Source organism: Ischnura elegans, chromosome 1, assembly GCF_921293095.1.
Source record: "Ischnura elegans chromosome 1, ioIscEleg1.1, whole genome shotgun sequence".
NCBI lineage: Eukaryota > Metazoa > Arthropoda > Insecta > Odonata > Coenagrionidae > Ischnura > Ischnura elegans.
In genome coordinates, this window is record NC_060246.1 from 37,157,204 (window position 1) to 37,175,798 (window position 18,595).

General features: G+C 38.1%; 1 protein-coding gene across 3 annotated transcripts in view; it reads right to left on the minus strand.

Moving 5' to 3' along the window:
- The window catches only part of LOC124158870 (elongation of very long chain fatty acids protein AAEL008004-like), a 72,032-nt gene that overhangs the window by 19,905 nt on the left and 33,532 nt on the right, over positions 1-18,595 (minus strand). The window lies entirely within an intron of this gene.

The following is an 18,595-nucleotide window of genomic DNA, read 5'->3' on the forward strand; positions in this document are numbered from 1 at the left end:
CGCAATTTACTACCGTGGTGAGGACGACCCACAGCTCAAATCGTAGTTTCAAACCCGCCATTTGTCGGGCGAGCAAGAAATTTCATCCTTTTTATTTCCTCGCCGGGGATATGTAAGTGTACTTGGCCTTGGCGGCTTATGGAGGAAGGGAAAGGTGGGGAGGGGGCGAGGAAGGAAGACGAGCCCTATTCCGGAGACGGAAGGACTATAGAACTAAGTGGACGCTGCATCGAAATAACGCCATCAATACACGACTGGAACGCGGCCAATTGCTCTACAAGACAATTCGTATGTAAGGAACAAGAGTCCGAGATGAACATGTATGGACGTCCTTGCTGGTCCCTCCCCGAAATAAACCCAAGCGAATAGCGGGCGCCAATTTTCTCGCATTAAGAGACGCAAAAGGACTTGCTACACACATGCCGTGCGCCCAGAGAATTTTTCATGGCAATTGAGAGACTCGCATTTGGCTCCAGGGCGAAAACAAAAGAGAAAATACGAGCGAATGTTAAGGTATGGAGCGAGGTACAATACAAGGGAGCGACACTGCATTATAAAATAATGGCAATCTTCTACACAAAAACTATACTGATTGAGCAGGAATTCCAGGTTGGTATTTCTGCATTAGGCTATTAATACGTATAAAATACTAGATGATAATATACGAGCCGATACGCGGAGAGCAAGTCAAGAATACAAACCCGCGAAACAGCAATATAACATATGCATGATGATAAAGCTGAGGATGTATGCAAAATTAAATATATATTTTTTTTAAATGTGTGAGATGTAATTCCCTTAAACAATGAGATAATATTGTATTCTGATCCAATTTATTTCCATAGGATATTCATACTGCCTAAAATTGAGAAACATCAGCTTAAAATGTGTCTGTGTCATAGACGTTTAATGAAATAAGTGCAGTTAATCGAAGATAATTAAATTCGAAGTAAATTGACATAGAAAAACACAAAGTTAGCCAGAAAATTTCACCGAGGAAAGGGTTAATAGACTCGAAATGAACTTATTTACGAAAGGCTTAGTATGCCCAGGAAAACTTTGATTGGAACTTTATATCAAATCAAGAATGGATTATCTGTCGTAGTATCTGCGAGTTGGTACTCGTGCAAAATCACTTTGCATCAGGACCGATTCTTGTTAGATGTAGTCGTATTTCATTGAAGCCTGTGGCCCGTGGAGAAGATACAATAAATTATCAGCGCGCAGGCAATGACCTCCAATGAACGGTGCTTGGGCCATTGACAAGGAATATCAAAGACCACGCCAAGATAAAAAAAAGGAAAACGAAAGCAAAAAAAATGGACTTTCGGCCGGGAATTAAACTGCTAATAAATGAAATTAGTACAAATAAGTATTCAAAATAAAAGCAACGTTGATTAGCCTACATAATTCGCCGGCCTCGGTGGCGGAGGGGTAAAGTCCTCGCCTGCCAAACCGAAGGTCGCGGGTTCGAGTCCCGCCTGGGTAAGTTACCCTTTCCCAGGGCATGGATTTTTGTGATTGTTAATGTTATCAACCCTGATGAAAAGGCCGAAGTGCTGTTTTCGGTGGCGTGTAAAAAAAAAAAAAAAAAAAAAAAAAATAATCGTTATCGATGAAATACACGCTATAGATAATATAAAGCTCAAAATAACGAGTTAAAAATTGTTAGAATATATAAATTCACAACTTTTAACATATAATAATACTACAGGGTTAATATTGTTTAAAACTGGAAACTTTCTAGTAGTGCACATTATATATTTATCAGAACTTTGCTAGCCTCTACCTGCATCTCGGATACGGCAATTATACACCTTTATTTTCCACGATAAAATTTTCAAATTTCAATTACAGAAATTTTTTAAATGTTAAACGATATATAAGAATCTGAACTTTATCCTTATAAACTTTCAAAGATGAGGGAAAGCTGGAGTGCGAACTTTGTCAACCCTAAACGACCGAAATGGCCACATTAACTAGTTTTAGTTCGAAATAAGTCAAGGATCTATGATAATATGGAGGATTTACCTGCGCTGGCACGAGTTTTATCAGAAGATACTTAAAAAAAGGTAGAAAATATTTCAATTTCAACCTTTAATAAGATAAAAGAGTTCGAAATTTACTTTCAAATAATAAAAAATGAGATAGCATGATGTGCATAAATTCTAATCCGTAAGGTTTGTGCCCGGAAAAAAACGCTCACAGACGCGGCTGTCTTAAAAATCAAGATCACGTCCAAAGTGCAAGCCTATATTTGACGACCACGCTAATCCTATAGACGACAATTATAAGACTGGTTGCGTTAATTTGGAATCGGCTATTATAACCTATTCAATTAAATGGGAAAATGCGTGGCTGCACTTCAGCAGTGAGGTTTTCGATGGCTGGACAGAGGGCATCCAAACATTACCTCCATAATCACGTTGATCATTCGCTAGAGTAAGAGTGTATATAAAACGGGAGCAATTGGGTGGTTGAGAAAACACGGCGATCTTCGCATTGCTTCATAATGTAATTATGTGGTGCATTGATGCACGGAATGTGCTTTCACTCACTCTTGGAGGTCACATTCGTCCGTTGCTGGAAAACATTTTACGAAATTTCGAAACGGACTGTTTGTAATTTTCGATACGGTGTTGAACATCGGGGTAGAGCCCAATTTAGCTCAGGCTATTGACGTAAGATTTTCTCATTAAAGGTGAGAAATGCAGTAATTAAGGAACGCGCTCTTGTAAACTCGGCACAATATCGTGGGCTCACAAATATGACTATAAAGATACAAATTCGGCTAATTTAAGGACAAATAAAAAATAAACACTATCAGAAAAATGCAGAGCATAGGCAGTTTAGTAATGTTTACAAATATGATATCCTATTATATTTATTTATTTATCGAATTCTGAAGGCTTTTCCAAACGTTTATTTTTTGAATTGGTGTTTCATGTTTTTTGCGTTGGTCTTCTTATATTCTAGTGTGTTATATATTGTGTAAAAATGGATTTTTAGGGCTTTTTCAAAAATATTTTTGAACTTAGTGTTTTATGTTTTGTATTATGCTTTTTGTATATTTTTGTGCGTGAGGAAACCTATCTACCTGGCTGGTACTTCGTATTTTATATTTTTGTTTTTATATATTTTCGGATTTTATGTTACCACCCGACTTTATGGTCGACTTGTAACAATTTCTGCTATAATAATAATAATAATAACAATAATAATAATAATAATCCCACGTCCGATAGCAGCGATAGCATAAGAGAAACATTTTGTCCAACGGAGAGATATGAGATTGCGTTCTTCTCTCGAGCTACAAAGGATTTCAAGAATTGCTGTGGCGTAGTAATTGCGTAGTAATATCGCGATTACCGACTCACATATTTTTAGTGCGTAATTGGCAAAATATTTATATAATAAATCCTCGTACACGCTTGGTGTCCTAACACTTCCCATCTAGAATGTAGACGAAGAAAATGGACAATGCAATTACGATTCCTCTGGTTGTTACACCGCAAAAAGTGCCGCGGTAGACAAGAGGGAAATTTCGCACAATCTAACGTAAAAAATACCCTTTTGACGAGGCAATTCGTGGACATGCGTTGGCATACAGCTTCACTGTCCTCACGAGAAAACGCAGCACCTGGCTGCACCCCACGGCGTGTATCACCGTGCTGTCACCAATCACAAGACGAAGTATATCCATTACCTCGATTAAAACCCATATCGCACACAGAATAACAATGCGGCGATCCTTTAAACATATATAGCGAATGTTTAAGCATGAAGAGTAACAAAGGGAGGCTTCGCAAAGTAATAATAGACGAACACCGCGACAGCTTACATTGGTGTCTTCGCTCAAGGATCGTTCGATTCATTTGGAATGCTGGTGACCAGTCGCCTAGAGATGCTTCCAAGCAGCGTGGAGGGGAAGAGGCCAGTGACGGATGGGTTCGTGCCCCGACACAGTTCGTACGCGCAGAGTATAAAAGTTCTGAGTTAATCGTATATCGAATATACAGTATCTACTCGTTTGCGTCCGACATACTTTTTCAGGTATTTAACCTCGTTAAAGGTCAGTAGAGGATATTCAAATTCGCCATTATTAAAAAATAGAGTCATCTGAATTCTTTGAAATTTAATGGAAATTCAAGCATACATAGATGCTATTCAATAGATGATCAGAATGTTTGCTATACAGAAAAATTTGAAATACTCAAATCTTTAGGATTCGTTTCCACCTCACATCAATAGGAATTTTTGTTTTACACGTAAAGTCAGTTGCGGCAGTGGCATATTCCAGATATTTACTCGTCACTGTTAAAGTTCCCCACTCTGTGATAGGATTCAAATTTTACTGAATCACTCTTTACAATGAATGAAATCAATGAATAATCACTCTTTTAGCAAAGACTTTTTGAGCAAATATCGATTAGAAAAAGAACCTTCTGAGAAATTTGATTCTTTTGAGAAATTTGATTCGTAGGAAATTTATGAAGAGTTGATACATGTGGGACTGTGAAAGATAGTACAGAGAAAAATAACAAAGCAGCTAATAAAATCCGGGAGAACTCTAGTCTAGGTCTTTGTGTACGTCTATGAGTACATTAGCGTTTGGATGTCCATCGAACCTTTTCGGACCTAATTTGGCTCTAAACAGCTATTGAGATAATCAAAATCACCCCAAAATAGAATAAATTGAACAATTGAAATTTAGAAGAAAATTTTATTCGATTCTATTCACGAAATGAATAAAATTAAGTAATATCACTACAGAAAAAAAAGATACCTAAGACGCTCTGGTAAATCTCTTGAGTTTGGTACCATATTCATAAAGCTGAAAAACATTCTGTGAGGCACTCGAAATGTCCCAGTAAATTATGCAGGAAGTGTCCCAGGAAGGTTGTAAGAGTTCCAAACAGCCAAACGTTTTTCGGGAAATAATTTCATTAAAGGGATGATCAATTTCTGTATAAGGGGATGTAGATTTCTCTGCGATTCTCCCGATTTCACAAAACTTCAATTAAGTAAGCAATGGATTCCATTAAATACAATGGAAACAAACTCAGCGGATGTGAGGAAAACGAAGTGCCAATGATATCTCGTATCCATCATAATTATACTCCTGGATTTAGCAATCACATATTTCTAAAATGTACTCTGGAAAGGCAATAATTGACCCAAGTCAATTAGGCACACAATATCCTAATTCCCTTCAGATAATTTACATTATCAGAAACAATTAATAATTTTTTTATCGAAGACCTTACACGGATATTTGTCCACTAAATATATGCATATTTAAAGATCGAATACAATAGCACGAATACAATGGCACACAATTGAGGGAAGATTAAAGATAATTAGCATTCAATAAGTATTAAAAAGGAAAATGCACGTGACTTATTTAGAAAAGTATAATGTGTAATACTTTAATTGTCATGGAAACTAGAACGAGGCAGTGGAAGTTGTCAAGGAAACTAGAGGTAAGAGGACATTCGGAACCATGAGGTCACATGCGTGGGTCGGTATGAGGATTGTAAAGAAATAGGGTAGGCGTTGAAGGAAACCTATAGTCGATATCATCAAGATATTTACAGAGGGCAGCATAGACACCACATGAAATACAATTCGGAAGACAAGCACAGCGATTGAACTTCAAATTATGACAAATCATCCCTGAAGGTCACCATAAAATCTTCGATACTAGTGATTTCTAAGGCCAGAGGTCAGGAATTGTAGCTAAGAATAGTAGATCAGAAATATTTAACGCATAATGAAACCACACGTGTGTAAGGAAACTATCTACAGACAACAAAAAATAACTAACTTACTATTGAATATATGAGGTTCAGTTGCTACTTAGGAAACCCGAAAGAATTTCTAGGAAGTCAAGGCACTCTCAAAGCTGCACGCAAAACATTTGAGGGCATTAAGTGATCTCAAGAAAAAATACCGTTGAGCTGGATCGTTTAGCGTGCTCTTCATATGAGTCATCCTTAACAGCCCTCAATTATTCACGCTTACATCCTTATTCCCATCTCATCACGCCCCTGAATGACGACAATATCAATGGAGGAAAATCCGCCCGTATCCAAAGTCAACAGGGGGGTAATAGCATCCTCTCCATATAAGCAACGTTTGGCGTCATACATCTTAGCCCGCGGGGAACATGGAGAACGAGTTTGAGACGGCACCGGTGTGGTCTGCGAAATGGCAACGTAAAATTAAAAAAAGATGGAGCCGATCAGGAGCTGACAATCCTCCCCATGCGACGTCAATCTTCCTCTCCATTGTTGATGAAAAACCCCCTCGGTCGGACGTCATCGGCGGAAGATCGAATTTCGAATGTTACAGGGGTGGGAGGGGAAGACGGATAAAAACAAAAGAGGAGCGGTGGGCGGCTCCCTTTTCCCACCAACACACCCCAACTCCCCTCCCCACCTTCATTTTCCGGCTTCCACGAGCGTCCTTGAGCGAGTGAACTGCTCCCGCGGCCGGAGACGATCCCACCGGGAAGGATGGGGAGGGAGGGATCAGAACGTAGACTGACTGCGCAATAGGCTTCCACGAAAAACATCGCCAAATTCGCACAGATTCGCCATATCGCTTACTCCTCTTCTTTGTTTTGTAGGAACCATCCCGATGACGCAAGTGTTTTTCCGTGTTAATCCGAAAACTTCATCTGAATTTAAAATATCTAACCGTCGTCATCTGTAGTATGAACCAGCTCCTCCGCGATTTTGGTGTGAGAGGAAATTGAAATATCTGATTTCATTGGTGAGCTAACGGTGATTTTATGGCAAAAATGGATTAACCTCGATATTAGTGTCTAGCATATTTTAGCCTGTAGTTATAATACCATGTTTAAGAGAAATGATTTAATGGCAATGCTGCTCAAAACGAAGATCAATAAAAATACTAACCAGTTCTGCACTAGAGAGACTATTAAAATAATTTATTTACAGACGGTTGGAGTAAAAATTTAAATTATAATGTGGGGTAATGCCAACGATTAAGATATATTCCCGAATACCGCAATTATGATGTATAAATGAAAATACGTCCCTTTTGAGTGTTGTACATTAAGAAATGGAAAGGTAAAGTAATAAAATATTTTTTCATTGACCAATGAGTTACATCCGACTCCTTCGAACGACTAAAAGAAATCACAAAAAATAAATCTTTATACCGATGAAATTCCGAAAACAATTAAATTCGAAAATTAAATTCACATATTTGAAACTATATGAGGAATGAATAGTATTAACCTTTAAATGTAATCATATTACACACATATCATACCATATTATGTTTGCACAAAAAAGAACTTTTTCATTGTTTTTTCATAAATCCATGCACAAAAAAAACGCAAAAAGTAGAATTGATTCTGAGAGTAGAGCATGTTTCATTACGAATGTTCTTCAGTTAAAGCATATCCATCAAGGATTTCCTGGTTTATAGTCCTATAAAAAACCTAAAAGAAAGAGGCTCTCAGTTTGTCGGTCCGCTATGCGTCTTCATAATTGCAACTAAAGTTAGTACATAGGTGCATCGCACGTTTCCAAACCCGTAGCGTTACTTTCGGTTACGTACGACGCGTCGTTTACTCATTACCGTTTGCTACGCCACGTCATACAACTTCTGCGGTTGGACATCCTGCCTGATAGCCACCCCTCTTGACTCACCCAAAACTTATGAATTTGACCATGAATTGAAAGTTCCATGTTTCCCACTTGTTTGGGTAATACCCTTCCCGAGCAACGCCGGGTGGCCTGCTAGTAGCATTACAAATGGTGTTCACGTCTGACAAGACCATCCTCTCCCCAAGCCTCCCTTGCCGTATTAGTGGATAAATCATCCCCTACAGAGTAGTTTTCCTTATTTGTTGACGTCGATCATTGTATTCCTTGCACTTTTCATTCCCTTACCGTCATAACTTATATAAATAATTATCCTTTTTCATATACTTTTCCCTTGAGTGATGATCGCGTACCTAAACGTGAGTCATCTCCGCATCAACACACATGACCTTGACATGCACAAAACAATGAAAAAATTGCAACGATAATTTTTCACTTTTGTACTGCATTCAGATTGATTTCATTGGCTAAAGCGTCATTTTTCAACCCCCAGCGTATATGACGCGGAAATGCGAAAAACCGGTTGTAAAACCATAAAATGGGAGGTTCGGTGAAATAAGCTTTTTTTCACCACGAATTCTTGTCAATATTCTCATTGATCAACAAGTCAAATGTCAAATTTATTCATCTAACAAGTATTTAAACTTTCAAGGAATAATACTTTGTTTGTTGTGGATCAAAAATTGTGCAACGAAATAATTTTCAAGCTGGTGCCTGAATACTGACTATAAGAATTAACATATGCAAATACAAGCGTATAGAAGGCTGAGATCATTTAATCGTAGAGCGAGATAAGTAGGTATATGCTAAGGTAATACATGCTAAGTAGGTAAGGTAAGGTATATGCTCCAAATCCGGGCGTCATAATGATAATTTTCTTCTGTTTTTTATTACCGTATTCGGGCCATCTCTTTTTAAGTTTGTAACTATATGGGTCACAGTCGAACCAAATTTATCACTATGGGCGCCTAAATACCTATTATGAGGTCTGATGAGGCGGCTGGTAGTAGCAGAATAGAGAAGAAGAGTGTTTACATGGTGAAGGCCAGGCAAGAACCAGGATTCGCATCACATATACTATGTTTTCAGGCTAGCAATCTCAATTTAGCCTCTCATGAACAATAAATTTCGAATTTTTTTATGGAGTTAGTACGCTATGGAAAACGCATTAAGATCCACAAAAAAATAAAGAAAGAAGGAACTAAACACAGCGTCTGACAGAGCGGTTTGTCTAAAAGCAATTAAAATATGATAAATTTTCATGATATGGGAAGCAAAGAAACACAAAAAATTATTACTATGATAATAATTATTGTTCTACCTGTTCAAATAAACTATTATTCATCTCTGTATGGTAAAACTAGAAGGCCACGAATTTATTTAGCTTGTCGACTGAAGTTGCAATAAACAAAACTCTTTTAATTTGGAAAAGAGTACATAGAGATATTTACAGGAGTTATAGTTACCTTAAAATGAACACGATGTTCTGCAAATCGAGCTTCAGAACTAAGGCTGTTAAAAGCGTTCGCAAGAAAAATATGGGACTATTATCATATGAAGGCGAATATAAAAAAATCAGTCACCGCAGATAAAAATACAAACTTTCTCTCTAGATTCTTATTCCATTTCTGCGATCAAGATAATCAACCTTGCACACGGAGATAATTCTCATTAGAAGACATTATTGGCTGAGAGTAATCACGTCCAGTTTTTAAAGTGGTGCTCGTGGGTGAAAGCTAGCCCACCCAACGTCTTTTAGATCTCCGCGCAAGGGAATAGCGCAAGTGTTATGATTGGTAGTCAGGTGAGAATCTAAATGGCTTCTCAGTCCTTCATGAGGATATAAAAACGATCGCAGCTTTATGACTAGACAATCAATACTTGCAACACAACAATCTTGGGTGGCAAATGTTCAATGAGTCGAGGGAGGTAACGTATCTGCTAGTATGCAAACCAATTCATTCCACAGGTTTCCTTACGTTAAAGTATAAATTCAGTCGTCAGCTTTCCTGCGGAAAAACGTATGTGACTGACTGACTGACATTCTGGAAGAACTATATATCTGTAACTATATAGAGCTATATATGAATAAAGCTGAAATTAATGAGAAATTGGCTAGTGTGTAAAAGAGTCAATTTATAATATTCAGGTGAATAAAAGTTGGAGTTAGCAGCATAAATAAACAGAAGGTGGATTTGATGTAACGGATAAATATTTGGAGTTTGCATCTTTTACACTGTCCTCATTTTATTACCACAGAAATGCAAAGTTAGTACCTTACGAATCCTCGGAAACATCGTAATGGAGGCGAATATTACCAACGAAAGAGATAAAAATAATTTTCGACAATTCTACTCCCCACAAACGAAATTAACATTGAAAGAAAATCCATTCTTAATTAATCGTCGCCCCAGCTTGGACAACTAACAGAACGGGAATGCTGAGAACACGTAGCAGAAGGATAGCTTAACGCACCTGCGTCAGAATTTTTGCCATTTATCTCACAAGTGTTACGACCGGGCTGCGACCTTTTGATCCTTGCCACACCACAACCTATTCGGAATACGAGACGCCTTTTCGAGGACAAAAACATGGAGGGGAGAAAAGAGACGGGTCGAGGATAGTTGTGAACTGGAGAGGATTGGCTGGAGGAGAACACGATGGCTTGGGGAGAGGGAGAATTTTTTTACGGTAAGCGAGAAGCTAAATGAATAGACAAGGCACTCAAATTCAAATAGGACATAGCACTATGAATTTGGCAAAAAATATGTAGGTGTATCTTTAAACAAAAACAATTTTCACCCTAGCAATAAAATTTACCCGTTCCACAGTGCTGGCAGAGAGATTACAAGAAAATATAAGGTAATCCCATCCCAACACCCTCGGCCCTTAGCAACGACTACAATGGGTGTAAGTTATTTGAAATCTTCCAAAAAAGTGGTGATTACCTCGACTTCTACAGAGTCAATGGATTTGAAAGAATAAAGAAATGTGACCATTTTGAAAGAGAAAGGCTGCGAACGCATTTATTAGTTTCACTTGTAATAAAAAACATGACAAGAGATATCACAGTACCCGTACACGTAAAAATATTATGCATCTTATCAAGGTAAAGCAAAGCATATAAGTTTTTCCTCAAAAGTCCAGATAGCACAACCCAGACGTTAAGCGAATTAGGCTGGGATTCGCTAGAAACTAGAAGGGTTCGTGCTATGCTGAGATTGCTTGAGCAAATGAGAAAAGATATCTGTAACAGCGACACGGAGAATATCATCTTAGAGCCCCAATCTATTTCCACGTCCGACAGAATCGATAAATAAAGAGAGATATTTTGCCGATATAGGCATGGGAATTCGTTTTCCCCCGAACCACATAGGATTTTAATAAATGCTGGTCATTATTTGGCTTGAGCATTTGCTTTTTGCATGCTAACGGCTGGTGTCCTAACACCCCCTACTACTCGCACTTTTAGTCGGCTTGCTGGGCAGTATGTAGATGTGGAAGAATTCCCTGGTTAGCAATAAATGAACGCTGCAAAGCCTCACGCACTCTCCGAAAGACGTTATCCTGTGGTACGGTGTCATGTTATCGGGGCTACATCGCCCGAGGATTGCACAAATGAGAGCTTAAATGGGGACTCGTTCATCAAGTAAGAATGATTGGTACACAGTTTCTCCAATATTTTGTCTCTGAAGCCTACCTTTTAAGATCGTAAATGCCGAGTGGAGCCCTTGACCCCAGCGTAACTGATGTATCTTGTCAACCCGAGGAAACCACTTTGGATTAGCTACTTGAATGACGCTTGAAAAAGGTTAAAATCATGAAAAATACTGTTATAATAACTTCCCTGTCGATGCAAAACTTATCAGTCGACCAAGTCGTCCTAATAAAACGGATGCATAATGTTGGTTTTTTTTATAACACACGAAAAAATTATTTACAATTATCGATAGGAAATTTGATTTAGCTTCAAATACAAGCAAGATCATCTGCGATCCTCACTTCTTTTCAATAAAAGACCTTTGGTTCTAGAGATGTACGGATGAAATGAGTTACAGAGTTACAACTGAGAGTTTTGATCAAGATAATTTAAGTTTTTCACTCGTAATTTATGACAGGAGTATATGACAAAACTGTAAAAATATTCGAGATTACAATTCTTTGAAATTAAACGACCACTATTATATTTTACCATCACTTGAACAAAACTCCTAGAATTCTTTTGATTGCTAAGGCCAATTCATTAAAAGTCAAATTTTTTTCACTGCTAGAGGGTGTGCTATGCGAAATATAGGCAGACAAACTACGAACATATATCCGCTGTTTTTCATGATGATTAGTTGACTGTTGCATGAAGCGGCCGTAATGCGACGACTGAGGGTGTTGCAATGGAGGGAGAAAGGCTGCTCTCTACCAATGATGCGCGACCCAGCACAATCGCTGCCAGGTGTGAAGGAGGAAATATTTACGCTATACCACTATACCATGCACTTATTTTAGCCATCGTCCTTGCGACTGTGAAGCAGGTTTCAAATAGATACCTGCAATCTTGATAATGATCGGTAAAGAAAAGTGGCCTACGGCCGGATGCCACTTGAGTCTCAATGGTTACTAGATAAACCCCAGGAAGAAAAGAATCAGAGAAAAGTTACCTGCGTGTATCGTAATCAACCGGTCGAACGGAATCAATATGTAAATAATGCAGGGGTTGGGATATAGTATGATGACGCTAGTTGTGTAATTGATAGTGAAATGATCTTAAGGGCAGAAAAAGGAAAGACGAGACATATAAATTGGATAAGAAAATCTTCAAGAGTGAAAAAAATGAACCTTCTCTAGATATCGAGTCTGCGAAAAAAAACAGGGCAGAGACGGCATATTTGGGAGGAAAAGGTCAAATGCCAATGGGCTCTAGAGAATCTAAGGAACTTGAAACAGGAAATTTAACCTGGAGGAAATCATTTCAAAAAAATTCTATTCAACTAGGAAGAGGGCTGGTATCCCTAGATTTACACCACAAATATTCCTCAATCTCTTCCATTCAGGAATGTGTCCCAACGGGCGGTCTAGGCTGATTCCGACCTCCCCCTCGGCAACAAAATGATCGTAGGTGGGGCAGGTGGGCAGTGCTAAATTTGGTCGGCGTAGGGGAGGTGGGGTGTGAGGGGGTGTGGTGAGGTGAGGAGGGGGGGAGGGTGAGGGAAGTGGGCAGAGAGTGGGGAGCAAGGCCCAAAGATCTACACCGTGTATCAGAGGTCATGGACATGTTCGGACTTCCGACCACAACCAATTCATCAACCTAAAGGTTGGTCTGACAGGTGAGGGTAGGGTTCACCTCGGTCTAGGCCATTTGCGCGCTCAAAAATAAAATGATCATAAGCACTGGGGGCCACTTCCTTAGCACGGGATACCTTCGACCGAACCACTTTCTGACAGTCAGGAAATCGTGCTGCAAGGATTTCGACCGTCTGTATCCGAAGGTTTCGCACACGCTGGAACCAAGGAGTCGCGGGTGTTTTGCCCAGCGCTAAAAAAAGAAGAATATGATGCTACTACTACTGGGCTACCACGACAGTCCCGTTAAACATGTAACCACGATTTAGAAGGTAATGAAAAATTTATTTTAAACATCTGGCATAAGTGCTCACGAGCTATTGACATGCAACTCAATAGTAGAGGAGTGAAAATTTTTAAACTACCAGATATTCATAAGAAATGACAATGAACTTAAAGAGTGATTTCTGTAAGATAGTTTTTTCATCGCGTTTCCATATCACAGAATAGTTAGCCAGATTATCATGATATAAAGGGGGTGAAACTGTCTTCAGATGTTTTATTATTATTAGTTTTTTAATTAATATTATTAGTTTTATTATTAGTTATTTAAAAAATTTAAATTGTTTTTCGTAGGTGCTGCATGCGCTAGAGATTGAAGCTGAAAAAGCATTCGCTACCTCATGTCGCTAAAAAATATAGACAGTAAGCCTAATGACATTTCTTAAATATTTCCGTCGCATCAATTTCCTCGATAAACTTTATTTATCCTTTTTTACACAAAGACAAATTCATTTCAACAGTAAGGTAAGAGAACTACTTGATAACTCATACAGAGAAACCTTTGCTTTCAAAAATGTTTTCAAAGCGAATATGATACGCGCCTAAGAAACCCAATGGGCAAGAACATACTACCTTCAATCGTATTCGCGCGAAATACTCAAAGGAATTTTGTTCATCGCGATTTATGGCGTGAGGTGAAAACGAACATGCAATAAATAGCCGTCTTGGACAGAAGCTGTGAGGTAAAAACGGGAGTCTCGGTCGCCGAAGAAGGTTGTTGCCCTCGAAATAGAACAGCAAATATGCCGCACATTGTAGAAACGATGCTATAGAAATAAATACATTTGGGTGAAATAACATGCTGTCAGCATTCGGATGGCTACATAAGAACCGATAGAGCAATAGGTGTGAATAATGAGAAGGAACAAATGGAGAAATGAAGTGAAAACCTCAAACCCATGCATGTCTATGACCATGCTTCAAAAACAATGGAAGGGAGTATATCAAAAGATGCTAACGTACAAATAAATTGTGGGCCCTTCTTCCAGGTAATTAAACAGTAATAAATATGTATACTTTAAAACTGCACTTTACGAATATGTTAACAGAAATTTTCATAACTGCTTTTACCCAGTTTGGCGCGTTAGTTTGAGTTTTAAAAATAGTTTCATGATTGGAGGAAAGCAAGCAAAAGTTGCCACCAACTCAAAGTGTTCGAGATGCATCAGGGATGTACATCTTGTAGATCGGGGAGAGCATAATTCGCAACTGGTAAACGAGGATGGATAATAGCTCCTAGCGCTTACGGTATCATCGTAATAATGAGAGGGGAATTAACAAAATGTTCACTCCCTCGAAAGGGAAATAAAGAAACTAATTCACTGTCGATAACTCGAGCATTACGAGCCTTTTCATTTTTTATCACTCTAAGAAGTAGATTTACCGATAAAAATCGACGAAAAAGACAATTAAACATCGTATGGTATACCTGTAAAGGCTTTTATGGATAAGCCAGATAACAGACGCCTCAAACTTGATGTATATTCAGGATAGACGTGAGTGCGAAAAATCCATCAAAGGCGGGAAGGATATTTCTGGAGAAGAGATCGGAGAGGAGACTAGACAAAATATTTGGACACCAGAATACCTAGATAAGCGTAGTCAAAACGAGCAACATAGGAGAAAGAATTTTGTTCTTTTTTTCACATAATTTAATTGACGGAATAGCGCCGTCTGGGAAGGACGACCAGGTTGGGAGTATCAAGCCACGGGGATGGTCGGTGGGCAGAAAATGGTAGATTTATCCAGTATAAGCCGGACTTTGATGAAGAACAGTTGAACCTTGAGCCCTTGAATTGCTCCACCGCATTTATTAACAAAAAAAAGCACTTTACTTCGGAAGGAAAACGATCTGAATAACTCATTATGGCATTCATAAAATACAAATTGGCTTAAATTATAATAGCGTGCGTGTGCATCCAGCACATCCAGAAATACTAATAAACAAAGTGCAAATTTAAAATTTACAATGCAAATAAGGACTGAACATAATTGAATTCAATTGAATAACGTAAAGACATGACATATGAATATTCCGAATGCACAAATTGCCATCTTAAACTGTGTCGTGAGTAGTGCTGGTGAGTTCAATACTCGAAAACATGCTCTCAGACATACGCTAACACAACCCAGATGCAAGCGCTAAAAAATGAAAAATAGCGCTAATGCCAACAATTCAATAAGATACTCCATTTTTCCGATGCAAAATGCTTACCTGCGCCTCTTTGACATACGTTTTCAATGTCAAGTTCATGAACGATCAAAGATTACATGCTATCCACTATCCTTACTGCGCCAATATTTTGATCAAGGTGTTCGGGCAGGCATTTTCCGAGACAATTTAGTTGTATTTACCTCAGAACTTTTCATCTTACTGCTTTACGTAATAATATTACCGCAAACATTTTCCCACCACCAGTACTAAATTTTGACCTATAGGATCAAAGAAGTACATTCTGAAACGATGCTCTAATTAAAATCACCTCTTAGCTGAAAAATAATTACATATATTTGACCTCCAAGCAATCCATTTCGGTTAATAAGGGAGGCTATATAAACCATAATAATATCCTCAGTAAGTCGATTTCCACGAGAAATGTCTTGCAATTCATTTGAAATTACCACACATTGCAGCGCGCAATGAGTATCATTGAATGAAATAAAATGATAAATTAAATCTTCACAAGATAAGGGACACACCGAAGTATTCGATAACATTTCTAATGAAAGAATAATTCCGAGAATTAAATTAAGATATTATGAATGCTTCATGGGCGAAGAGTGAAAAAAATCTTTCCAGTTTGGAGGCCGATCAGGACAAGATTCGCTAAGGCAATCTTTTACGAATTAACCTTCAGAGTGAAGCGAATCCGTGAGGGAGGTGACGAATCGACAGTGAGATGTATTTTTCACAGGTTTCTCACCTACTTGGATTTACTCGCCTTTATATACATCATGGCGTACCTCGTAATTCATCTCATTAGTTCAAAGGGGAAAAAACTAAGCCCTGAATCGACAATTTTCAACAAAAAAAAACTCTCAAACACTCGTCAAGCACCTGCCTCTCAGGAACTGTCATATTTCCAATACAAGACTTCTCAAGAACTGCAAAGGCTTTATAGTCAATCTGGTGAAGGGCTCAATTTTGGCTCATTAGTTTGGATGCCAGTGAGTCGTATTTCAAGGGAAATAGTTACCTAACTGTGTCGCTTTGCGCAACGAAATCGTTAGAAAGTTTCAGACCCTCTGACATTGGTCTTGAGGATTCGTTTTCAACAGCCCACCATGCATCGACTGGCTCCAAAACTAGAAGCAGTTACGCGAACGATGATACAACTCTCACTTAACGATTCCTCACCGATACTCTTGAATAAGTCGTGAGAATTAAGTCAATAGGCGAAGGTCACCAATTAATTTCGACGCTAGTATTTAGGATTCGAACGAATGACATGGTTTAAAAAAACTCATTCAAGAAATATTTGAAGTTGTAACATAATTTGATGCTATATAAATTCTAAGCTGTTAATAAATGGTCATGTCAGCGAGAAATGCTTGGGTAAGACAGGGGGGAGTTCAGGGCCTAAATCACGTGTCGGAAGTCGGAATAATAATTGGCTAATTCAATATTGCCTTATTTAATCTACACAATGGTTTCATAAATCTTATCTGTTTGAAATTCGGTGGTCATGATAATGAGAATTATTCTTAATGGGTCATTCAGTGTTTTTATAGCTACGTTTATGGTTAAATGATAAGATTATGTATACTATACTACTGAAAACGGCAAAAACTGCAACTGTGTCATTCGATATAATGAAGAGAGCATAGGTGAATTAATGTGAAAAAAAAATAAAAAGGAAGTTTTCATCACAGCAGTTGTCGCCAGGTAGTACACCGGTTTGGTGCAAAAGACCACAATCTTTATTGTCTAGCCATCCTAGGGCAATGCTAAAGACCAATTTCCATGCCACCGTCGCCTAACGAGGTCCTCTAAAGCTACGACATATGTTAATTGATCAATTTAACTCTTTTTCGAGGAGGAATATAAAATCCGTACAGGTGCGCAGCATTTAAAGACATGCTGCGTATTTAGATCCCTGCTCTCATGGAGGCCGGAGCTTCTAGCGGATCCATTAGCATTAATACCTACAGTCACGACCCGAGTTGAACGTTCGAATTTAGGAGGAGTGTTATAATGAGAGAGGACATCTCTTGGCCTCAATCGAAGAAATGTGAAACGGCGAAGAATCATAGAGTTTATACGTTTATTCGTACCTATTTGATGAACACTCGGGGAAACCTCAATCATGACATAAGCAATGCAATGCTTAGAAAACAAATACACCCTTGAAGACGCGAGCCTTGAAACGGGGGATGTGTATCTTTTGAGACCCAGTAATGGCTAACATTTGCAGGCACACTTGATGTAAGATAACAATTTAATCCCAAATTTCTTATTCTTCGAGGGCATTATAATATATAATAAAGTCATAAATAAATAAAAATGTTTCCCATTAGTTTTATCTTCTTCTTTCGCATTATTTTTGTATCGATTATGAAGAAGATTAGATTCGAAAAAAACAAGACAAGATGGTCACAAGGCCTTTGAATTGTGAAAAGATGAACTTCATAAATTAAACAGAGACGAGCCAGTGAAGAAAAATAAAGATCATCTAATAATATGAATCGGTGACGCATATTCTGTATTATGATCGACAAATATGGTATGAAATCATATGGTTGTTTTTGTTCACGGAAATTTAAAGGAATAAAATTCGGAATTAAAGTAAAAAATGAAATATTTCGAGTGAAGTATAAATTATTCTGTCAAATGCTATCCAGTACCGGTCAGTTTTTGCCATTTTGAGAAGTATAGGCTCACCGATATTTTGTGAGAAAAGTTTCTCTACGCTGCAAGCCACCACAACACAAAACTGCTGAAACCGGTATCTACGGTAGGTTATACGTCTTGTCACACCGAAACCACGACCAAATTAAGGTCGGACGATAAAATATACATCTTAGACCTTTTATAAATTACCTACTGCAATCAACCTCAAAAGTGGCAGCATAGATGAATGTTATGCAATATCTATTTGAGCGGAAATTTTTACCAAATAAATAATTTCAAAGTTAAATAAACTTGCACAAAAATCAGTAATAATGAGCGGAAAAATCAAAGCGAATCAAACGTTTATTAAGTAAGATTATTTATCTCCATTGAAACAAAATGTTGCAGCTACAGCGGATTTTCACTATAATTAAACAATGGAGCCAAAAATATTTGTTTTATTGTCTTCTGAATATCCTACACACAACGTCAGTATTTTGAAAACATT